Raw genomic sequence first — 21,331 nt, forward strand, 5'->3', positions numbered from 1 at the left:
CATCTAAACACGTACAAAATGCCACAGTGTATTTTCTGTTTTGAACGATTAAGTGTTAAAAAAAGGTCAAAAGTTAGAGACCAGTTAAAATTATTCCCAAACGTTTTTGTCAGCTAAACCCTTTTGACATAAAAGATTTCTGTAATTTAACACATTTGCATGTTCTCTTTCGGTTAATGGTCACATGACTTGTAGAGAAACAAATAAAATGCTCATAATTTTACTATTTTATTTGGAGGGTCTTTATTTAAAAAAGTTTTTTTTATTATTATTATTTTATTTTATTTATTTATTTATTTTTTAAATGATGAATGCTTCAAGATGCTGGCATTCTCATATGTAGATAGATAGATGGCAGGTTTTTTTTGGGAGGGGGGCCGGTTAGCAACATATACATCATTTAAAATATATTTAAAAGGTGAGAACTTTTGAAGAAAAAAAATAATGAAATGAATGCTCTCGTAAATGAAGAATTTTATCTCTTTAAAAAATTATATTCAAATTATATTAACATTACTTCTGGGTCTTGTGCTGGTGTGGATCAGGGTTTTAAAGGATCTGGTTTTGGTCTGATCTTGGTCTTGGTCTGGGTTTTATGGGCTGTCTTGAAGTGTCTAGTGAGCAATTTTATTAGAGACTGCATCTTTTCACAGCTGAAATCTGTACTGGCACCTGCCTGGCAGTTTGTACATGAGTCAGTAGTCATTATTCACCTCAGATCATTACAATAAAAGTGTGAATGACTTTCTAGTGCATGAGCCTCTACACTCTCAACTCTGACCTACATATTTTAAACGTGCATGATGTGCTATAGTTCAGATTACTGGTGGTGTTGATATGTTGTTTGTAAAGCTGGAAACGTGAACAAAGTGATAGTGAATATAGGTCACAAATGTTTGTATTGATAACAAATGAGGGTAAATGGAACCACAAAGCTACAAGGGTTAAAAGTCACGGAAGCAGAAAACCTGTGTTTACAATACAAACATAATCAGTGAATCAGAGTTATTTTAGCAATGAGTCATTTATGAGTTTATTTGACAACAGTAGGCCTAGTGACAGAGCGTGATTTTACTGATGCGTGAGGGAGATGAGCAGTGAAAAGAAGGAAAGGTAAAAGGAGCGAGCAGATAAAGTGGTAAATGCAGGTCAACAAAGCCACCTGCTGAAAAAAGATTCTCTGTTTGGTTTTGAGTCATATTTTCTATATTACATACTCTGTTTGTAAAACATAATCACTTTACCAACCCTCCATTCAGGGCCAGTCAGAGCGCAGTGTTATTTACAATAACACAACCATGTGTCATTGCACACAGGATCAGTTACAACTTATTCATTCACAGTGTTGTACTGTAAATAGCTTGTGGCTGTGATTTTATTTTAAAAAATTCTGTGGTAATCGATAGCATGTTACAGATATTGCAGATAATTTGATCCGAGTGGGTATTTCAAAAGAGAGGCAAAAGCTTTTTTTTGGACAGTACTTTCGAAAAGAAGCTGCAATTTACAATATGGACATGCTGACAGCATCTACATGATATGTAGTGTCATGTTTTTACAATCTTAATGCCTATATATTATATAAGTGACTATACATATTACTTTATTCTTTATATATATATATATATATATTTAATGCCTATTATATATATATATTATATATACATATTACTTTATTCTTTATATATATATATATATATATTTACATTTTGCCATTGTGATTTTTTTGTATCTCACAGTGTGAATTCACGTTTTTTCCTGTTTAATTGATTGATTGATTGATTGATTGATTGATTGATTGAGGTAGAAACAGTATCTCACAGATATTGGAAAACTGAAATCATCTCTGGTGGTGTACAACAGTTTTATGAGATTGAGATGAATTTGAATTGGAGTCTGTTCCTCATGCATACACAAACATAATGACATTCTGACAATTTGCACAGTGCACAAATAAAATGGACCACATTTATTATCCCTTATGGTGCAATTTTACTCTATGTAATCCTTTGAAATGAGCCAACAGCACTAAATAAATGTTATTGAAATCATAATCTCAATGATCATAAATGCAATAGAATCAACCGTTTAATCAAGGTGATTAAGGATTTATAAACATTTGTGCGTCTGTAAATTATTTACGTTTTAGATGCTGTCAATACATCAGGATTGTGTTTTAGAAAGTAAAAATATGTGTGGTAAAACCATATTTTTGTAAAAATGATTGCAAATGCTTATGAGATCTTGTTGAAAATATTGGTGGTGTCGTATCAAAGCATTCTTCTTTCTGTTTGTGAACATGATAGCACCGTTACCTCCCATACTTATAGACAGTATTTATCTTTGTCCAGCCATTGTAAAAAACCCATAATTTTCTTTCTGCCTTTGTGGCGTATGAAGAGGCCTCCATCATTGTCTCTCATTGCACCTGAACCTCAAGTACTCCCCATGAGAAAGTCTGAGCACTCAAGTATGTCACGGTCTCTTTGAAATCGGGCAATGAAGGATCTCCTCGTGCTTTTAACGTTCTTCAGGCAGGTCGGTCAGAAACAACACCGGGCTGTTTCCTTTGAAGATGGATTCTTTACCTGAGTCAGTGGTTTCCAAGGCAGCTGAGATATCACCCGTGGCATGAATAGATGGAGGACAGATACTTAGTGTGAATAATACAGCGTGTTTCATTTCAGCTTGTTATCTGGCATTATGAATGAGTGTGCATTAGTCTGGAGGGTTGGGTCCTGAACAGAGCTGCTAAGATGAATCATGAGTCTCAACAGAGTGTCTTCTAAAAGCCGTTGTGACTGCTTTGTCTATTTGCATAACATACATAATTCATTAGTGTGAATTTGCTCCCAAAAGGGCAAAAATTAATTAATCATTGAATGAATGAAAGAAAAAACAGAGAACATTCAGTGATATATATATCTATATATATATATTATTCCAGTGAACATTTTTCACTGTGTGTATTAGTGAAAGTCAAAGGCAAGCTATTGAACAGTTCACTGAACCAGTTTAGCATCATTAGGATTTTGGAACATTAGATTTTTGTTGTGTTTTTTTGTTTTTATTTATTTTTTTAAATATCTCTACATAGTTTAATTTTATTTCAGTTTTAGATTTAGTAATTATAGTACATTAAGTTACACATAAGAAATACAGTTTTTAATAAAACTGAAATAAAAAAATAGAAAAAGAAAAATGGATTTTTATAATAATAATAATAATAATAATAATAATAATAATAATAATAATAATAAAACAAATAAAATAGACTATCTGACTTGCATTGCAGTCTGGAATGAAAGCACACCATGCTGGTTTCGTCTGGTCAGAGGAGAACTGGCCCCCCGAATGAGCCTGCTTTCTCCCAATTTTTCTTTTTTTTTTCATTTTTGTCACTGATGGGCCTGTTTGACAAAAAAAAATGTATTGTATAAAGCTCTAATAAAGTTAAGATATAAATATAGGTAGCTAGATAGAAAGAAGACTAGAAGATAATTTTTTAAGAATTCAAAGATAGAAGATTATTGAAGCTACAAGACGATTATTTATGAAATAAAAAGCATTCTGATTGGGAGTTGATGATTAATTGCCTTTGTGTTGGATAAACTCTATTCACATGCACAGCTGTCTTCATTAAGAATCTATATCCTGAGCCATTGAGCCTTATCTAGTGCCTGTGGGTGTGTGAAGCAGTCAAGTTTCACTGTTTTATGTTCTTTATGTGAGGCAGGAGCACCTGTTACTTTCTGTCTCAGAGAGAACAGGAAGTCCCCACGACCTCAAGAGGTTCTTAATGTACTGCCAGACATAATGTTTAATACTGGACAATCTTTCTGTGCGCGAAAGAGCTCTCTCTTCCTTTAACCCTGTATATAATTATGCTTTTTTTTATATGTTAGGATGTCAAAATAATTTTATAAAGATATGTTTATAGTATGTACTTAAGTGTTTACATTTGCTTGTTTTATACGTATGCAGGCCAAACTCAAACTTTACTGTTAACACATACAGGTATCTCAGTATTGCATCATGGGTATTTACCGTGACAGTGCACATCTACACCAATTATCCCTCAGGATTTCTTCCATACATCCTGTAAAGCTCTTTTTAAAGCAGGCAGCAGCCCTGAGAAAGAGAGTGAGAGTGACAAGGAAACTGTTCTCCCACTTAATTGGTGTGAAAGCTTTATGACTGGGCAGATAAGATCATGCCTCCACTCACCCGTTTCCCCTGATGGCGCTGAAGCGTTTGAGGTGCATTTCAAAGCCATTCTCAGAAGGGTCAGGAAACAGGGCCTCTCTCGCCACTGCAGATTTAAGAGTGTCCTGTTGCTTCGGCCCCTCTCGTTCCTGGAATAACAGCCATTCGTCAAAGTGTGAGGCCTAAACGTGCAAGAGATAGAGAGAGAGAGACAGAGATGGTGAGGTGAGGGGGAAAGCTGTCACTTTAAAAAGCCGTGGCCTTTATGTTCATACAGAGGTGGAGGCCGTGAAGAGAGTGAGTGAAAGAGAGAGGGGAGCACATTAAAAGATTAATATCCAAGCTGAAAACCAAGGAGCTCCACAAAAGGTTTCCACAGCCCAAAGAACAAGGGCAGGAGCCCAACAATGAAAAATGTATAAGAGGATACCAGCCAACGATCTGAATTTAAGATGAGCCGGCAGAACTCAAATGGCATTTATCACACTTTTGGGGACTTAACTTGCCAAAGGTGACCCAGATATTACAATATATAGGATCTTATTTTTATGTAACAAATTAATGTTCAAGATATTTGATGTCATACTGTTGATTCGGATCAGTCAGTCAGTTCTGCAATATAATGACAGATAAACTGTATAACTGACTGTTGTTCTTGGCAACTGATTTCCTTAATTAAAATGCTAGTTTCATGTGTCTCAATTTTATTAAGTGGTCTATTAAAATAATTTAGAATTAAACTAAAATGTAATCAAATATTGGTTATTAAATATTTAAAGTAAAATAAGCGGAATAAGAATACTGAATTTTTAAACTCAATAAACAAATATTTATTGTACTTTTATTTTTATATTTTTTATTTATACATATATTAGGGAGTCACAATATAGAATACCTTCAGGGTGATACCCTGTCTGATTAATTTGTGTGTATTAATTACAAGCTGACTGTACACTATACCTTATGATAGATTGTTGCTGTATGTAAAGGTGATACAGTAATGTAGCAGTTCACCTAGCAAACTTAGTGTTAGATTGTCATATGGCATAAGAGTATTATTAAATGATGTCAGTGCACAACTAATTTAAAGATGGTAAGGTGTGTTAAAGCCAAGGAGGCAAAAATGCATCTTAAAATCTCCAGTGCAGAATGTACTCTAAAATCACTTTTAAACCACATTATTTTTCATGTTACAGATTTATGAGATAGTATAATCTCAGTTTCCCCAGAGACTTAGTCCAGATGGGTTACAAACAAAAATGAATGCATGGTCATGAACATAAATCAAAACAAAAACAATGTTGTCGCGTGATCATGACCAAACAGGAGCACATTGCGCAACGCAGGGCATCATAAGCCGATACAGCCAGGATTATAGTTCAATCTGAGAAACACACAGTAACACACTAACCCAATGAACTGCTCAAACAACAACAACAACAACAACAACAACAACACACACACACACACACACACACACACACACACACACACACACACACACACACACACACACACACACACACACACACCTACTGTACACTATCTGTTCCCTTTACTTTCATGTTATTTTCAGTAAGTACCCCTGTGCCCTCTGTAACTACGCTTTCAGTCTAGCTTTCACTCTCCGCGCTATTTCACTTTCAGCTTCTTATCTGCAACACCCCCCCACCACACACACACACACACGCCACCCCGCCCCTCCAAGCCCTCATCTCACTCTGTCTCTCTCATGTCACTAGGCATGGCCTAATTTCTGCCCTCAGCACCCAAACACTTGTCCACAGGGAAACCAGTAAACAAAAACCGACTGGCCAGCCACAGCGCTCCTGTTGGCACTGTTGCTAGGAGACTATTGACCTATGACTATTGACTATTTATATACACGTGAGAAAGTGACCTAAAAGTTACTCTATCTATCTATCTATCTATCTATCTATCTATCTATCTATCTATCTATCTATCTTTATATATTTATATATATGTATCTATCTATCTATCTATCTATCTATCTATCTGTCTGTCTGTCTGCCTGTCTGTCTGTCTCTCTGTCTATCTGTCTATCTGTCTATCTCTCTTCTATCTATCTAGTTCCAGAACAAACCTGTGTCAGAGCAGATCGTCAGGTGAGAGACTCATCTATCTGTCTGTCTCTCTGTCTGTCTCTCTGTCTCTCTGTCTATCTGTCTGTCTACATCACAGTTGTGATTTATTATATAACCACATTCTCATGAAGCATTAGTGTAATCCCATTCAGACTGTTCACAATCCAGCAAAGACTGTCCTTCATTTCTGGCCTCGGCCTGTTTTCACAACTACTTCTCTTGCTATGAGTGCAATAGACAATACAACATGAAGTGTCCCAATTTTTTGTTTGTTTGTTTGTCCGATTTAATTTTAATTTTAACATATATATGGGTCATTCATGGGTTTCAGTAATATTTTAGTCCCCCAAAGTGGTGGTTCACCAAAATAAATTGTTAGAAGCGCTTCACAATACTTTGGTATGCAATGGGCATAATGAATAAAAATAATTATTGCATTTTAATATTTTTAGCATAAAACAATGTCTTTTATCTATCTTAAACCAAACATTCTGTCATGTCACTGAGACACTTCAATGACATTGTACTTAGAAATGTAACAAAATGTGCATAGTTTCTATGATTTTTGGCAATAATGTAAGCATTTATTTCTGTTCCTTTCTTGCAAGATCTTGCAAAAAAATACAAGATACTTTATAAAAAAAAAACAGACTTTAAAGTTGTGTCCCTCAGTCTGAACGTCACACTTACAATTCTGACTCCACTCAGATGTGGCATCATTTACCAGAAATGACATCATTCAGGTTTCTTTAATAGTGGTGAAGAAAATAGTTAGTATCTTAAAATCATATTTTTGAAGCATATTATTGTCAGGGAGGGTACCGTCAAGCTTAACAACTCAACCTCGTCACATAAAATTAAGATAGAAAATTATTATTTTTAAACATTTTATTTGGATATTGTATATTAAATTGTATATGCAGTGTACTTATTTCATTGCTGCCATATATGGTCTACTCTCCTACACATGAGGAGCAGTGACCATTCTGAGTGAAAAACCACAACCCCGTCACAAATATATAATTATTTCTCATTGTTACGGGGTTGTAAACTTGTGACAGGGTTGAGTTATTTATTTCCTTTATTAATAATTTTAATTAAAATGTATAAAATAGTCATGGTTTCAGTATATATACTTACCAAAATCATGAGTCATATTTTTGTTATAAATAGCCTAGAATTTTTGATGTAATATCTACAGTATTGACCTGCATCATACATCAGATATTGCACCCACATTTGCAGCAGAAAGACAGTGTTGGCCATGCAGATATGTTGACCCAGAGAAAAGGGGATATTACATGAGAAAGAAACAAAAACAAAAATTAAAATATGTTGACCCAGAGAAAAGGGGATATTACATGAGAAAGAAACAAAAACAAAAATTAAAATGAAAGGTATATCTATCTAGATACACATGGTAAAATGTACATTTTTTATCTTAAATTGCTATATGATCTATCTATCTATCCTATCTAAAAATGATGGAAAGTGAAAAGTAAAGTAAAGTGTTTTTTTTTTTTTTTTGAAAAATGTATTCTGCTTACATTTACATTTATGCACTTGCCCAAGTAGTTTTATACAATATTGTTTTGGATGCCACTGACATAAATAAAGTATTATTTATTACGCCAAACACACACAAATAAACAATATAAGAACATATATAAAAAACACTGTCATATTGATTAAGTCATATGTGTGTATGTATACAGCATGTACATGTGTGCACATTCGTGTGATTGATGATCCTGGGTTCTGCTATCGTTGAATCCCTTTTGCCATTGTCCTGCTTTGCTACTGATTCCAATGTAACACAGTTATCTACCTCTTCTCTTTCCATTTCGCAAGGTTAACACATGTGTCTTTGTCACTGAAAATACAATACACATGCAGCGCATGTCACACACATTTATTAAAACACGCTGTATTATAAACCCATATCACGATCACAAAAGACCATTATAAATGTTTTGCACAGAAAAAGATCAGGCAGGATCACACAGTTACCATTTTTAGTGTTAGTGAATCAGTTGCTTTTACTCTTCAAAGGACTTTTATTTTTTAATTTCTAAACTATTTATTGTGATGATTTATGCTATTAGCTGTAGGCAAGGTGTCAGATATTCCACAAGCGCCATCATTCACATCTTTATCCGCCTCTCATCTACTGTGAGAAAATTCAAACACACCTCTTGAGCAATAGAATGAAATGAAGAGGCCTCTCATTCCTCACATCAGTGTTTTTTGACGTGGTGAGTGATTTTTAAATAACTTCAACCCCTAATTTGCAGTGGCACCACATATGTGTTATGTCACAACTGATTTATGGAGCACCTGGACATTATAGACAACAAGAAAATACTTTTAGACATAAATTACAACTTATGAGGCAGTTTGTTTGGTTAAAGGGTGTCATGGATCACATGGGCCGTAGATGAAAGTTATCATAATTCTAAGTGATAAAGACAAGTTTTAAAGTCATGCAAAGGAATTGCTCAAGGTGAAACAGTTGCCTTAAGACAGTTTTTTACTTGTTAAATTATCTGTGTATTACAGTATATGCACCTCAGGACATATTCTTGGTATTTCAGGAACCTAACCTTTCTCACAGAAATACATTGCACATGAATGCACATAACTTGTTTAATTGCTTAAGAAAATGTTAATATATATATATAATATATATATATATATATATATATATATATATATATATATATATATATATATATATATATCTATATATATATATATATATATACAAATACATACATTTTATTACATGTACATACAGGTGTGTGTGTGTGTGTGTGTGTGTGTGTGTGTGTGTGTGTGTGTGTGTATATGTATATATAGTGTTTGTTTTTGTTTTTGTGTGTGTTTTTGAATTAATATCATATTATATATATATTGCATTTCAGAAAACAAGTTTTTTTTTCAAGTAAGGTTTTAATTGCTGCTTATCTACAACATTTAATAATAAAACAATTAATTATCCACTTTCTATTGCTTACAACAGGAAGATTCTCTTTCACTGTGTGGTTTGAATTGGACTTACTCAAGTTAACAAAAGAGAATATCAATTTATTTATTTCTCTGTGCAATTTATGTGCCGATGACATCAAAGACATTGACTGGCCTCTTTAGCCTTCAAACCCACTTCCTGTTTGCATTTATTTTATTGCCTCTTCAGAATGTCACCATTACCACTGTTTTATAGATAATAAAACACACCACATGCTTTCCCGTAAGAGACCTTTGGATGATGGGATGACATTACAAGAAGGCTACAGGAAACTGATATAAGACATTAATACTGTAATACCATGAATATTTATTCTTTGCTTTGATTTTAAACAAGTCAGTTGATGTGATTTGAGGTGAAAGATATTGTGTTCATTAATAATGAGTGCAATAGATAACATGTTTTGATGTGTTAGCAGTATTAATTTGAGCTTAATTATTTTAGGAAATTGCAGCCTTTTTTACAGAAACATTTCAGTTTATGAGCATTTTAGCCTAAGCTGTTTCATCTGGTCTAATTTCTCCCTGTGTATTGGCTTACTCAATACAGTATACAAGTTTCAGCATAAATGGATGACTTGAGTTGTGCTCCTCAGCTGTCCAAGGCTTTCAAAGTTGCTCTGATGCAAATGTCATGTGTGTCACAAATATGAAACAGCACATCCTTTCTTTCCTTGAATGAAAAAAGGCTATTCTCTCTTTTCTAGGAATACACCTGGCATGGAGCAGAGGAAAATAGCAGGTTTTACTGACAAGCCCATGTACATGGGCAGAGTAGAGTGCTATTATTTAGCAGGAAGTAGCAGACCTATTGAACATGCAGTGCTGGGCTTACAGGCTTATCACACACCATCTCTGCCTGGTCAGCAGCCAGAACAAAGTGGTTCATTCAACAATTGTGCAGCCTCCGCAGCAACCCTGCTGATTCTGATCAACGAAGAGCCCTTTATCGCATGTGACGAGGCTAAAGTTACCGTTGCAAATGTTCCTCACGTGCGAAGGCTCTTTAAATACTTGTGTGTTGTGCCCAGTCCTGGCATGCTACTTGGCAAGGGTATCAAGTCTGTGAGGGGATCCCAAGATTGTCAAAGCATGCCTTTTTCACATTACCATCATCACAAATTCCTCATGTGCCTGAGGGAAGGGTTACCGTTTGCATCCAGTGATATTGCAGCACTTAACTGACCTCTCAGCTTCTATAGTGTCTCTATAGGACAGGAAATCTGTGATATGGATTTCAAAGTGGTTAAAAAGAGTCCTGATGAAGTCTTTGGTTCGAAAAAAAGAAATAATTTTTCCAGCTCTGACGTTCAAGCCATACGTGCGTAATGGCCAGTCTCTTCAAAATAATGATACAAATGTTCATTATCAAATTAAAACGGGCTGCGTCATCAAGTCCAAAACAGACGCAGAGGCTTGGCTTCTGTTGCCATGCCAACGCCGGTAAAAGGCTATTAGAGGCATAGCTTGCTAATTGGCTCTGGTGAAAAGGCGTATTATTTCTCTTGTTTGGTGTAATGTGGCGTGGCGTTTGTTACAAGCTGTCAGTGACCTTTGGCTTTGCCACCCAGCCCACAAAGCAACCTACATATCCTAATGCAATTACCAAGATTTTGTAGCGCACTTCTCATAGTCAGTCTGTGTCAGGTTTTTTTTTTTTTTTTTTTTTTTTTAGATGAGCATCTTTTTGCCATTTGAATGGCAGGACAGGAGCTGCAATGCATTATCTGTTCTGCTTAATTAAATCTGAGTCTACTATTTTATTGGAGATGAAATTCTGATATGTTTGATGTTGCAAGATTTTTCTGCTCTGTATATCTTCTGAAAACCAACATATTTTTGTTCTGGGATTATTTTATCTAAAACTAAGCAAACTAATCTCTTGAGCTCTGCCAAGCAATTATCACATTTATAATTTTTTTCTCAAAATTATTTAACAACTTATTTAATAAAATTATTTAACAGAATTTATTAGCTGAAGTGTGCTCATTTATAACTCCAACTATAAGACTTCCCTATAAAATTCAAAGTTGGCATCAATAAAAACTCACTCTGTCTATTTTTAAATTACAGTGCATGATTCACCCATGCATTTTTTTTTTTTTTTTTTTTTTTTTTGAAGGATGGATGCTGAATTTCTCCAATCTAGTCTTGAGGTCTTTGCACACTGAGTCCGAAATTCTCATCTGAAAATTTTGCATGTTAAAAAATAAATACAACCTCACTCTGCCTCCAAATCATTTTTCTGTCAGGTTTGATTTTCTGCGTTTTCACATCCGTAGCAAGCATTTTGATAGGCAAGTATGACAAATATGAAAAATAAACAAATAACTCGAACCCAAAATCTTTAGGCCACGACTTCCCCATCATATCATGCTGATGATTTACCCAGATTTGCCCAGCCTTATCGCAAATGACTACAGCCCCATTGACTCCCTCTGCCAATGCATTGATGAAATTAACAGTTGGATGTGCCAGAACTTTCTTCATCGCATTTGGTAAATCAGGAATCTTACTGTGATTCTGGAGACAGACCTTAGTTTCAGTAGTCATGTCAAAGCAGTAACTAAATCAGCATACTATCATCTAAAAAAACATTGCAAGAATTAGATGTTTTGTTTTCAGTCAAGACAAGACTTGGAGAAACTCGTTCATGCCTTTATCAACAGCAGGGTGGACTATTGTAATGGTCTTCTCACTGGCCTTCCCAAAAAGACCATTAGACAGCTGCAGCTCATCCAGAATGCTGCTGCAAGAATTCTGACTAGAACCAGAAAATCTGAGCATATCACACCAGACTCCTCAAGTCCTTATACTGGCTTCCAGTTATATTTAGGGTTGAAATCACTCAATGGCCTAGGACCTAAATACATAGCAGATATGTTCACTGAATATAAACCTAACAGACCACTCAGATCATTAGGATCGAGTCAGTTAGAAATACCAAGCGTTCGCACAAAACAAGGAGATTCCGCTTTTAGTTATTATGCCGCCCGCAGTTGGAATCAGCTTCCAGAAGAGATCAGATGTGCTAAAACAATGGTCACATTTAAATGCATACTCAAAACTCATCTGTTTAGCCGTGCACTTACTGAATGAGCACTGTGCAATGTCCGAACTGATTGCACTATATTTTATGTATAATCATTTTTTATTCTTAACTGTTTTAAACTAATTTTAAACCTCTTAAATATTTTTTTAATCAATTTCAAAGTTTTTAAATTCCTTATTTTATTGTTGTGATTATTTTTTAAAATTATTATTCTTTTCTTTTCTTTTATGTAAAGTACTTTGAATTACCATTGTGTATGAAATGTGCTGTATAAATAAACGTGCCTTGCCTTGTCTTGCCTTGCCTAAAGCTGACTCTTTTCCACTTCCTTGCATGGAAGATTGTGTTGATCGGGTAGGTAACGCTAAATTTGTAACTAAACTAGATCTGCTAAAAGGATATTGGCAGGTGCCACTTACAGAGCGAGCATCGGAGATCTCTGCTTTTGCCACCCCTGATGTATTTCTGCAGGACTGTGTTATGGCTTTTGGCCTTCGAAATGCTGGAGCAACCTTTCAGCGACTGATGTCCATAGTGTTGTCTGATGTGTCCAATTGTGAGGCTTATTTGGATGATGTGGTGTGCTATCCTTATACTTGGGAAGACCATCTCAAAACCTTGGATGATGTCTTCAAATGCTTGAGAAATGCTAACCTAACCTTGAATTTATCAAAGTGTGAATTTTATTGTGCCACTGTCACATACTTGGGAAAGGAGGTTGGGAATGGTCAAATTCGTCCTCTTAATTCCAGGATACAAGCCATCCTTGATTTCCCAGTTCCTAAAACTAGGAAAAAGCTCCATCGATTTCTTGGAATGACTGGTTATTACCGATGTTTTTGTAAGAATTTTTCAGATGTTGCCAGTCCTCTCACTGGACTATTACATAAAGAAGTCTCATTTAAGTGGTCTTTGGAATGTCAGTCCACCTTTGAAGTCTTGAAAACTTTGCTTTGTAGTGCCCCTGTGATCTCTGCCCCCTGTTTTGAAAAGCCATTCTTGTTAGAAGTTGACACTAGTGATACCGGTGCGGGTGCCATCCTGCTTCAAACAGATCAAGCTGCTGGCTTGAATCACCCAATAAGTTTCTTTTCAAAAAAGTTCCACAGACATCAGATTAACTACAGTACCATAGAAAAGGAAGCTCTTGCCTTAATACTCAATCTTCTACACTTTGAGGTCTATGTTGGCTCCAGTTCGCAACCTGTTATGGTTTATACTGACCATAACCCTCTTGTATTTCTTCAACGTATGTCTAATGCTAATCAATCGTCTTATGTGCTGGTCATTAAACAATCAACACCCACAATTCAAAATATAATCAACAACCAATGGATAGAGTTCAACCAATGGCAAAGTTGTTATCTTTTAGTACTATCAACTGGGGGAATGTTCAGGAAACTTTTTTGAAAATAATATATACAGTACAGGTCAAAAGTTTGGAAACATTACTATTTTTAATGTTTTTGAAAAAAGTCTCTTCTGCTCATCAAGCCTGCATTTATTTGATCAAAAATACAGAAAAAAAAGTAATATTGTGAAATATTATTACAACTTAAAATAATAGTTTTATATTTGAATATACTTTAAAAAAAATAATTTATTCCTGTGATGCAAAGCTGAATTTTCAGCATCATTACTCCAGCCTTCAGTGTCACATGTAACATCCAGTCTATCACATGATCATTTAGAAATCATTCTAATATTCTGATTTATTATGAGTGTTGGAAACTTGGTTCTTAAAAAGAACTGCATTTATTCAAAATAAAAAAAAAATTCTAATAATATATATTCTAATAATATATTTTCTTTACTATCACTTTTTATCAGTTTAACACATCCTTGCTGAATAAAAGTATTGATTTTATTTAAAAAAAAGAAAGAAGAAAAAAAAATTACTGACCCCAAATTACTGACCAGTAGTGTATATATTATTACAAAATATTAATATTTTAAAAACATAGCCTTTTTTTTTTTTTACTTTTTATTCATCAAAGTATCCTAAAAAAGTATCACATGTTCTGAAAAAATATTAAGCAGCAGTTTCCAACTTTGATAATGAATAATCATATTAGAATGATTTCTAAAGGATCATGTGATAATGATCCTAAAAATTCAGCTTTGCATCACAGAAATAAATGATAATTTAAAGTATAATAAATTTAAAAACAATTATTTTAAATTGTAATAATATATCACAATATTACATTTTTTTTTCTGTATTTTTGATCAAATAAATGCAGGCTTGATGAGCAGAAGAAACTTCTTTCAAAAACATTAAAAATAGTAATGTTTCCAAACTTTTGACCTGTACTGTATATACATATACATACATATATTTATGTATTTTTGATCAAATAAATATATATATATATACATATATATTTTTTATGTGCCATTTAGTGACACTGATGGGGCACAGATTTCAGCTTTAAACGCAGAACTGCATGTACGTTTATTTCTTAAATTAGTTATAAAAAAATCTAATACAAGTTCACATATGGAGTGTTTTTAGAGTCTAACGTTCTCATTCCATCCACATGAGATGACCCCATTACACAGAAACCTTTCTGACAGGAAACACTCGTTTTTTTTTTAGGCTTGAAAGAGAGAGGAACAATAAATAAACTGGTAAAGAGGCAAGGTCTGTGTTTCTCATGTGCACCATTCTCTGTGCTCTTTGAAAACTTCAGAATCAGCTGGTCTCCATATCGTCAGAACTGTATAATGGTTGAAATGATTGTTATTCTGGAAGAACATCACAGCAGGTTTATCACCAACACATCCAAAATCAATAAGCCGTGACACTGGCAGTTGAGCAGATGGACATACTTGGACATTAGCCCGAGAAATTTCTGAACCATATGCCTTTTTTTTTTTTTTTTTTTTTTAAATATACGTTATAGCAGCAATGCAACGTGGGAGATAGAGTTAAATCTTTGAAAGAAGCCAAGAGGGTCTTTGAGGGGACACAAATGCTAGTCAGCTGAGGATGTAGCCGATGTGCTTAGCAAGTGTTGATTCACTCTATTTGAAAATATTAAAATCTAACAACATATTGCTACCATCAGGGCCATAGCTATGACATCTGGGCCCCTTGGCTATATGTTGATCTGGGCCCCTCACATTCTTGTTCAGTAAAATTCAGACCAGATTGTGGGTTATACAGTATATACATTATATGGTGTATTAAAGTGTGGGCAACCAGTTTGAATCCTGCTCAAGCCATTCTCAGCAGCATCTTCCAGTTTTTCCCCCTCATTATTATTTCTATGAACTCTATTTTAACTAAAACTGATAAACTGATATATTAATTTTGCTAAATTAAATATCCACTTTTTTTTTTTTTTTTCTAATTATTACACTTCAGCAAAAGTTTCATTCTATGAACACAGTAATAAGCATTTTCAAAAACTGGGTACAATGATGTGACATTTTTTTTACACAGTCTTCAACCATCAATCATTAAAGTTTAAAAGCATTAACAAATTACTTTTAACATACCATGAATAACTCCTAAAGATCCTCCTATCTGCAGCAATGGACGTGTTAAATATCATTAAAGTAATATACAGTATGTCTATATTTCATAACAATTATACTTGCATCTGTGAGAAAACAAACCTGGAAAGAGACACAAGGATTTGGGAAAAAATAGAATTATTTCATATTATTTCAGAGAATTATTCATGGTTTATATCATAAATTCAATCAAGAGAGAAGACCGCAAATGCACAGTATATGTTCTTTTTTTCATATAATTACAGTGGAATACAAAAGGAAACCTGAATATAATCAGGAAAAAGAGCTAATCAGAAAAGATCTATTATATAGATTTTGTTTATATCACGTCACATTAATATACCAAACGTAACATTATTCTCCTGACTTCTGAAAATAGAAAATGAAGCCCATTCAGTTTAAATGACAGATAAGGATTATTTTTACTTTGACAAATTTTTCTTGATGACAAAAAATATAACTTCATATTGTCTATCAAAGTAAAAATCAAATTTGTAATTTATTTTCCATCCAATTTTTACAATGACATGACGTAAGAATGACCTTTGCAGTAACTTTACTCATCTGTAAAAATGGCTTTCATATTTCTTACAGGATCCTACATCAATCCTACTGGAATAGTTGTGGAAATTCCTTGGATGAGACACCTAGAATCATTCTCACCTTTCACCCCATTAGTGGCAATCCTGGCTACCATTGTGAACCGCTTTGGGGTTTGTGCAATTTCATGGCTGGTTTGCATACACACTTATCTGGCAGTTGTTTCCTGCATTTTTATGACATACTAAGAACATGTCACACTCCTGAATGTGAATACTGTAAGGATTCCTCACTGAGTTTAATTTACTGCACTAACTCTTTCCAAACACAATATGATGTGCTCCAGAGGGCTGTGACTGGTTCTTGGAGTCAGGCTATTGGACGGCTGCCCTCTCTCATCCTTTTCCATTTTTAGACAGATCAGTGTACTAAAGCCTCTTGATAGAGGAATGAATCTGCAACATTTCCGTCCATGTGTGTCATGTTCTTCCCCTAAACATTTTTTTAGGGGTTTCCATTCCCCTTTTTCTTGCAGCTAATGTCGAGCTAGATATATAAACTGATCCAAAGCTAACTGAACAATATTTACAGTTTTGTTCCAAATGCCATTCTTTCCCCACATCTCTGTAATTGAAATTGAAAATCCTAAATCAACTCCCACATACTAAAAGTGACAGTTTAAGTATGTGTATTTAGTCTAAGTGTAAATTTATCTTGTGTTATACACTGCATAAAAAAATCCCTTTTAAAACTGGCTTTCCAGTAGAAAAACAAACAAACAAACTTAAAATAAAATAAATTAAATAAATAAACAAACATCTGACTTCCTTACTCCATTTGGCCTTTTTCTTCTTTTATACACAAATATAAAGTTTTAAATAATTTAAAATAAAAGAATAGTGAGGTTAATATTACAATTTTTCCTTAAAAGAAGAATAAATCTGGTTTAGAATATATCTTGCATTTAGCTACTTTCCTATGCTGTTTTGCTTCTCCTGTATATTTATGTTATTTTAGGTATGTTTCTATATTTAAAAATAAATATAAAAATAAATAAATAAATAATAATAAATAAATAAATAAATAATAAAAAATAAAAAATAAAAAATAAAAATAAAAAATAAATTTATTTAAAAATAAATAAATAAATAAAGAAAAATAATAAAGAAACTAATTATTTGCTGGCAAAAGTGTGTGAGGCTCTGTATGTGTATGTGTCTGTGTGGGTTATTATTTATGACCCTAATTACCCCTTACTCTACTCATGTTGAGTCTACTTCCTCTCCTCCTCTGTTGGTTGACCGGTCCTCCTCCCCAAAGGTCCTCCTCCCAGTCCCAGTGTTAATCTAGCCGTGTCAAGACTGTACTCCTATTTGCCCTCCCCAAACAGAGTGTTAGAGATGCAGTGACACGGTCATCTAAACCATTAAGGCTGACAAGTGGTTTGACTTTACACAGACTGTTATAAAGCATGTAATGAGAAGGTGCACAGGATCACAGGATGGAAATGGGGGTTAGTCTAGGCAAACACATGTGTCTTTTATGGTTTCGAATGAAAAACTAGAGGGCAACATTATGGGATGGTGACAAAAGAAAGTCTATACTTTTTTTTAAAGTCTATACTTTTTTAATCAGTATTACTGTATTATTTATTTAATTATTTATTTATTTTTACCAGTAAAATATCAAAACATCTTTAAAGCAAGAAATATAAAAAAAAAAAAAAAAGAAGTGAAAGATATTATACTTTTTTTTTCAAATAACACATCTTGAATTGCACTGGAAAAGTGTATTTTTATACACACGGAGAAAAAAATGTCTGCAGATGGTATTAATATATATATATTTTTTTTGGATGTCAGGAAATTCATGTCATGTTTTAAGGGTGCTATTTTTTAACTGGGTATTTTTATATTTTTAGTGTAAAACAAGACAAAATTACTCATTAAAGGGGTCATATGATGTTGCTAAAAAGAACATTATTTTGTGTATTTGGTGTATTGAAATATGTTAAGGCGGTTTAAGGTTAAAAAAAAACATTATTTTCCACATACTGTACATTATTGTTTCTCCTTTATGCCCTGCCTTTCTGAAACGCATCGATTTTTACAAAGCTCATCGTTCTAAGAAAAAGCAAGGTGTGCTCTGATTGGCCAGCTATCTAGTGCATTGTGATTGGCCGAATACCTAGAGCGTGTGACGGAAATGTTACGCCCCTTACCATACTGTGATGCCGTTTCCTGGAGCGTAAACATAAAACCATGTCTGCATTTGTGATCGGAGAAATGACAAACAACAAGCGCTACTCTACACTGCTTAAAACTCAGGTTTGAATCATCAGTGGCAAATCCTTGAAATATGAAAACATACTTACGGACTGTGAGTCAGAACAGCCGGCATTGTAGTCTACTTTCCCAGGATCAGGAAACAGTCCTCCATAAAATGCATTGCACACATCTGAATATTTGGGTTGAACTGTTCTGGAACAGTGTTGTAAGTACAACTTAAATACAATACAAAGTAATACAAAGTATTTTCGCTTTCGCAACGAAACACAGTGTCTTCACAACATGGTGGCGGTGGTGGCAGCAACAATAAAGTTACACATTCTTTCTTTGCGTGAACATTTGGCCAGTGTTATGCAAATCTTCCCACATCGTGACATAGACATGTGGGGGTGTGTTTAAACGAGGCGTTTTAGGAGGGCATGGACCAGTCTTAACTTTTATAAAAATATCTCTTTGGGTTTGAGACTTTAGTCTTTGCAACTTTAGTGATCTTATCTATCCATGAACAGCTTGTAACACTCTAAAGAGAAAGACAACTTAAAATCGCATCATATGACCCCTTTAAGAAAATATTTTGCATTGTACATTTTCTATTAATTTGGTGTAAATATATAATGTTATGCAGGAAAACAAAATGAAATGGCAAAATCACTTCAACTGTGGATTTAAGTGTGCATAATTTGATTATGTTTAGCATTGTTTGCACAATTTCACTGAACACACCTCCTATGCCAATGCGTCCCACACAGGTTCACCATCTAAAAATAATTATATATACATATATATATATATATATATATATATATTTTTTTTTTTTTTTTCTGAAAACTATTTCTAAATGACTGCTGTGCAAATGATCAATTACTTATATATTAAGATTGTATATTTGATGAGATGCATGCTGGGAAATGCTTATGAGATTAGCTGTGCAAGTATAATAATGTAAGAATACCAAACTGTAAAAATGGTCATTCAGTTATTTTTATTATTTTGTTTTTCAAGAAGTGCTCATTATTACTTCACTTGAAAACTTGTGGGTATTAATTTAAACCTTAAACTCTTGTATGTAGTTGTTAGTCTTCCATAAAATGTACACATGTGTGGAAAATCTCTTATTATGGGATAAACACAGACACTGGATGTTAACAAATCTTTTAAAAACCTCACAGGCCAATAGGCCACTGTAAAGAGCAGATTTAGATGAAAAGCACACAGCACATGTAGCACTTTTGAAATCCATGGTTTTTAGATTGGTAGAAGCACAAAGTATTCTTGCTTCCAGCACAATCCCCTCCAAAGCTCTTGGCTGCAAAAGTATCACCATATAAGTATGTTTACCTATTCCTGAAACCTTTCCAGCACAATGAGAGTGAATAACCATGACAGCAGAGGAGGAAAAGATCCTTTAAGAGGGACAAAGGGCTCTGATATTGAACAGCAGCAAGGGGATACAGAACAGAGTCTCCTTCCTTGGGCTTGTGAAAGCAGAATGCTTCATTTCCCATCTTGGCCACATATGGCCAAGTCATATTAGCTCTCTCATCATTCCAGCTGCTTTCTGGAATTTTTACTACTGCATTCCTCTGGTGGTACTGGGTAATTTACAGTAGGGCTGTGGGCCTCAGTGACTCATTCCATGCCAAAGTTTCCTCAGGTATAACTGGAGGTTGTGTCAGACAAGTCTCTGATTGAGGCTCATTGACAACTGAAAATAATCGAATTAAAAGAGACAGCCCCTTTATTACTATACCTGAAATTTTCATAGTATTGCAATTGCACTTAATGATGATCATCTGTTGACTGTAAATGACATCACTTTGCTGTAAAAAAATTTTTAAAGGCTCTTTTAAAGTAACAATAGAAGATGTTTTATAGGTGTAGCTTGATTTAAAGCTTGATGTAAAACAATGAATACTGAATGCCAACTGTGCCAGTTGCAAAGCCCATAAGAAGATTAACACCTGTTTTTAAAGCAATATGAGCAATGCTGTCTAAAACAAAATTCCATCACGTACAGTTATGGTCTTTTTTCCACTTAAATCATATTTAATGTCTATTTATCTATATATTTGGTAGATCCCTATCCTAAACCCTCTTCTCTTGAAGCTTAAGTTGACCCCCATTCTAGTAGAGTGCAGCAGCTTTTAAAGATTTAGTGTCTTCAGCAGTGTGTGTGATGAGTTCCAGTCTGTTTTCCCTTGTGAAAAAGAAGTACAACTTTATCATACTTTTCCAAAGAGTACTTGTTACAGATATAGTCAAACTACTTCAATAGCAAATATACTTATGTGTAAATGCATGCAATTTTTTGGACACGTATACAAATGCAATGATGTATAATGTAATGTAAACAACATAAAATATAATTAGATAACAATTACATAACATATTATACTATACTATCATATATAAATTTGTTGGTATGTTAATAGGTCAAAGGTAATTTCATTATACAAACACTGGATTGTATAATCCATATGAGGCTACAGGAATTTATTTGCACTCTTGTCTGACCGCTACATGATGGCTTCTGTTTGCAATAAGTACTTGCCCATTTACCTTTAAAGCAACTCCTTTGAAGTATTACAACC

At 34.1% G+C, this 21,331-nt stretch overlaps 1 long non-coding RNA gene across 1 annotated transcript in view; it reads right to left on the bottom strand.

Moving 5' to 3' along the window:
* Positions 1–1,868: 1,868 nt before the first annotated feature.
* LOC122142165 overlaps positions 1,869–21,331 on the bottom strand; it is a 151,805-nt gene continuing 132,342 nt past the window's right edge. Inside the window, exons 3-5 of the long non-coding RNA XR_006158396.1 lie at positions 4,228–4,388; positions 4,048–4,131; positions 1,869–2,612 (exon numbers count right to left, since the gene is read on the bottom strand). This is a non-coding gene — a long non-coding RNA (uncharacterized LOC122142165). The remainder of the gene's footprint in view (positions 2,613–4,047; positions 4,132–4,227; positions 4,389–21,331) is intronic.

This window comes from Cyprinus carpio, chromosome B24, assembly GCF_018340385.1.
Source record: "Cyprinus carpio isolate SPL01 chromosome B24, ASM1834038v1, whole genome shotgun sequence".
Classification (NCBI taxonomy): Eukaryota; Metazoa; Chordata; class Actinopteri; order Cypriniformes; family Cyprinidae; genus Cyprinus; species Cyprinus carpio.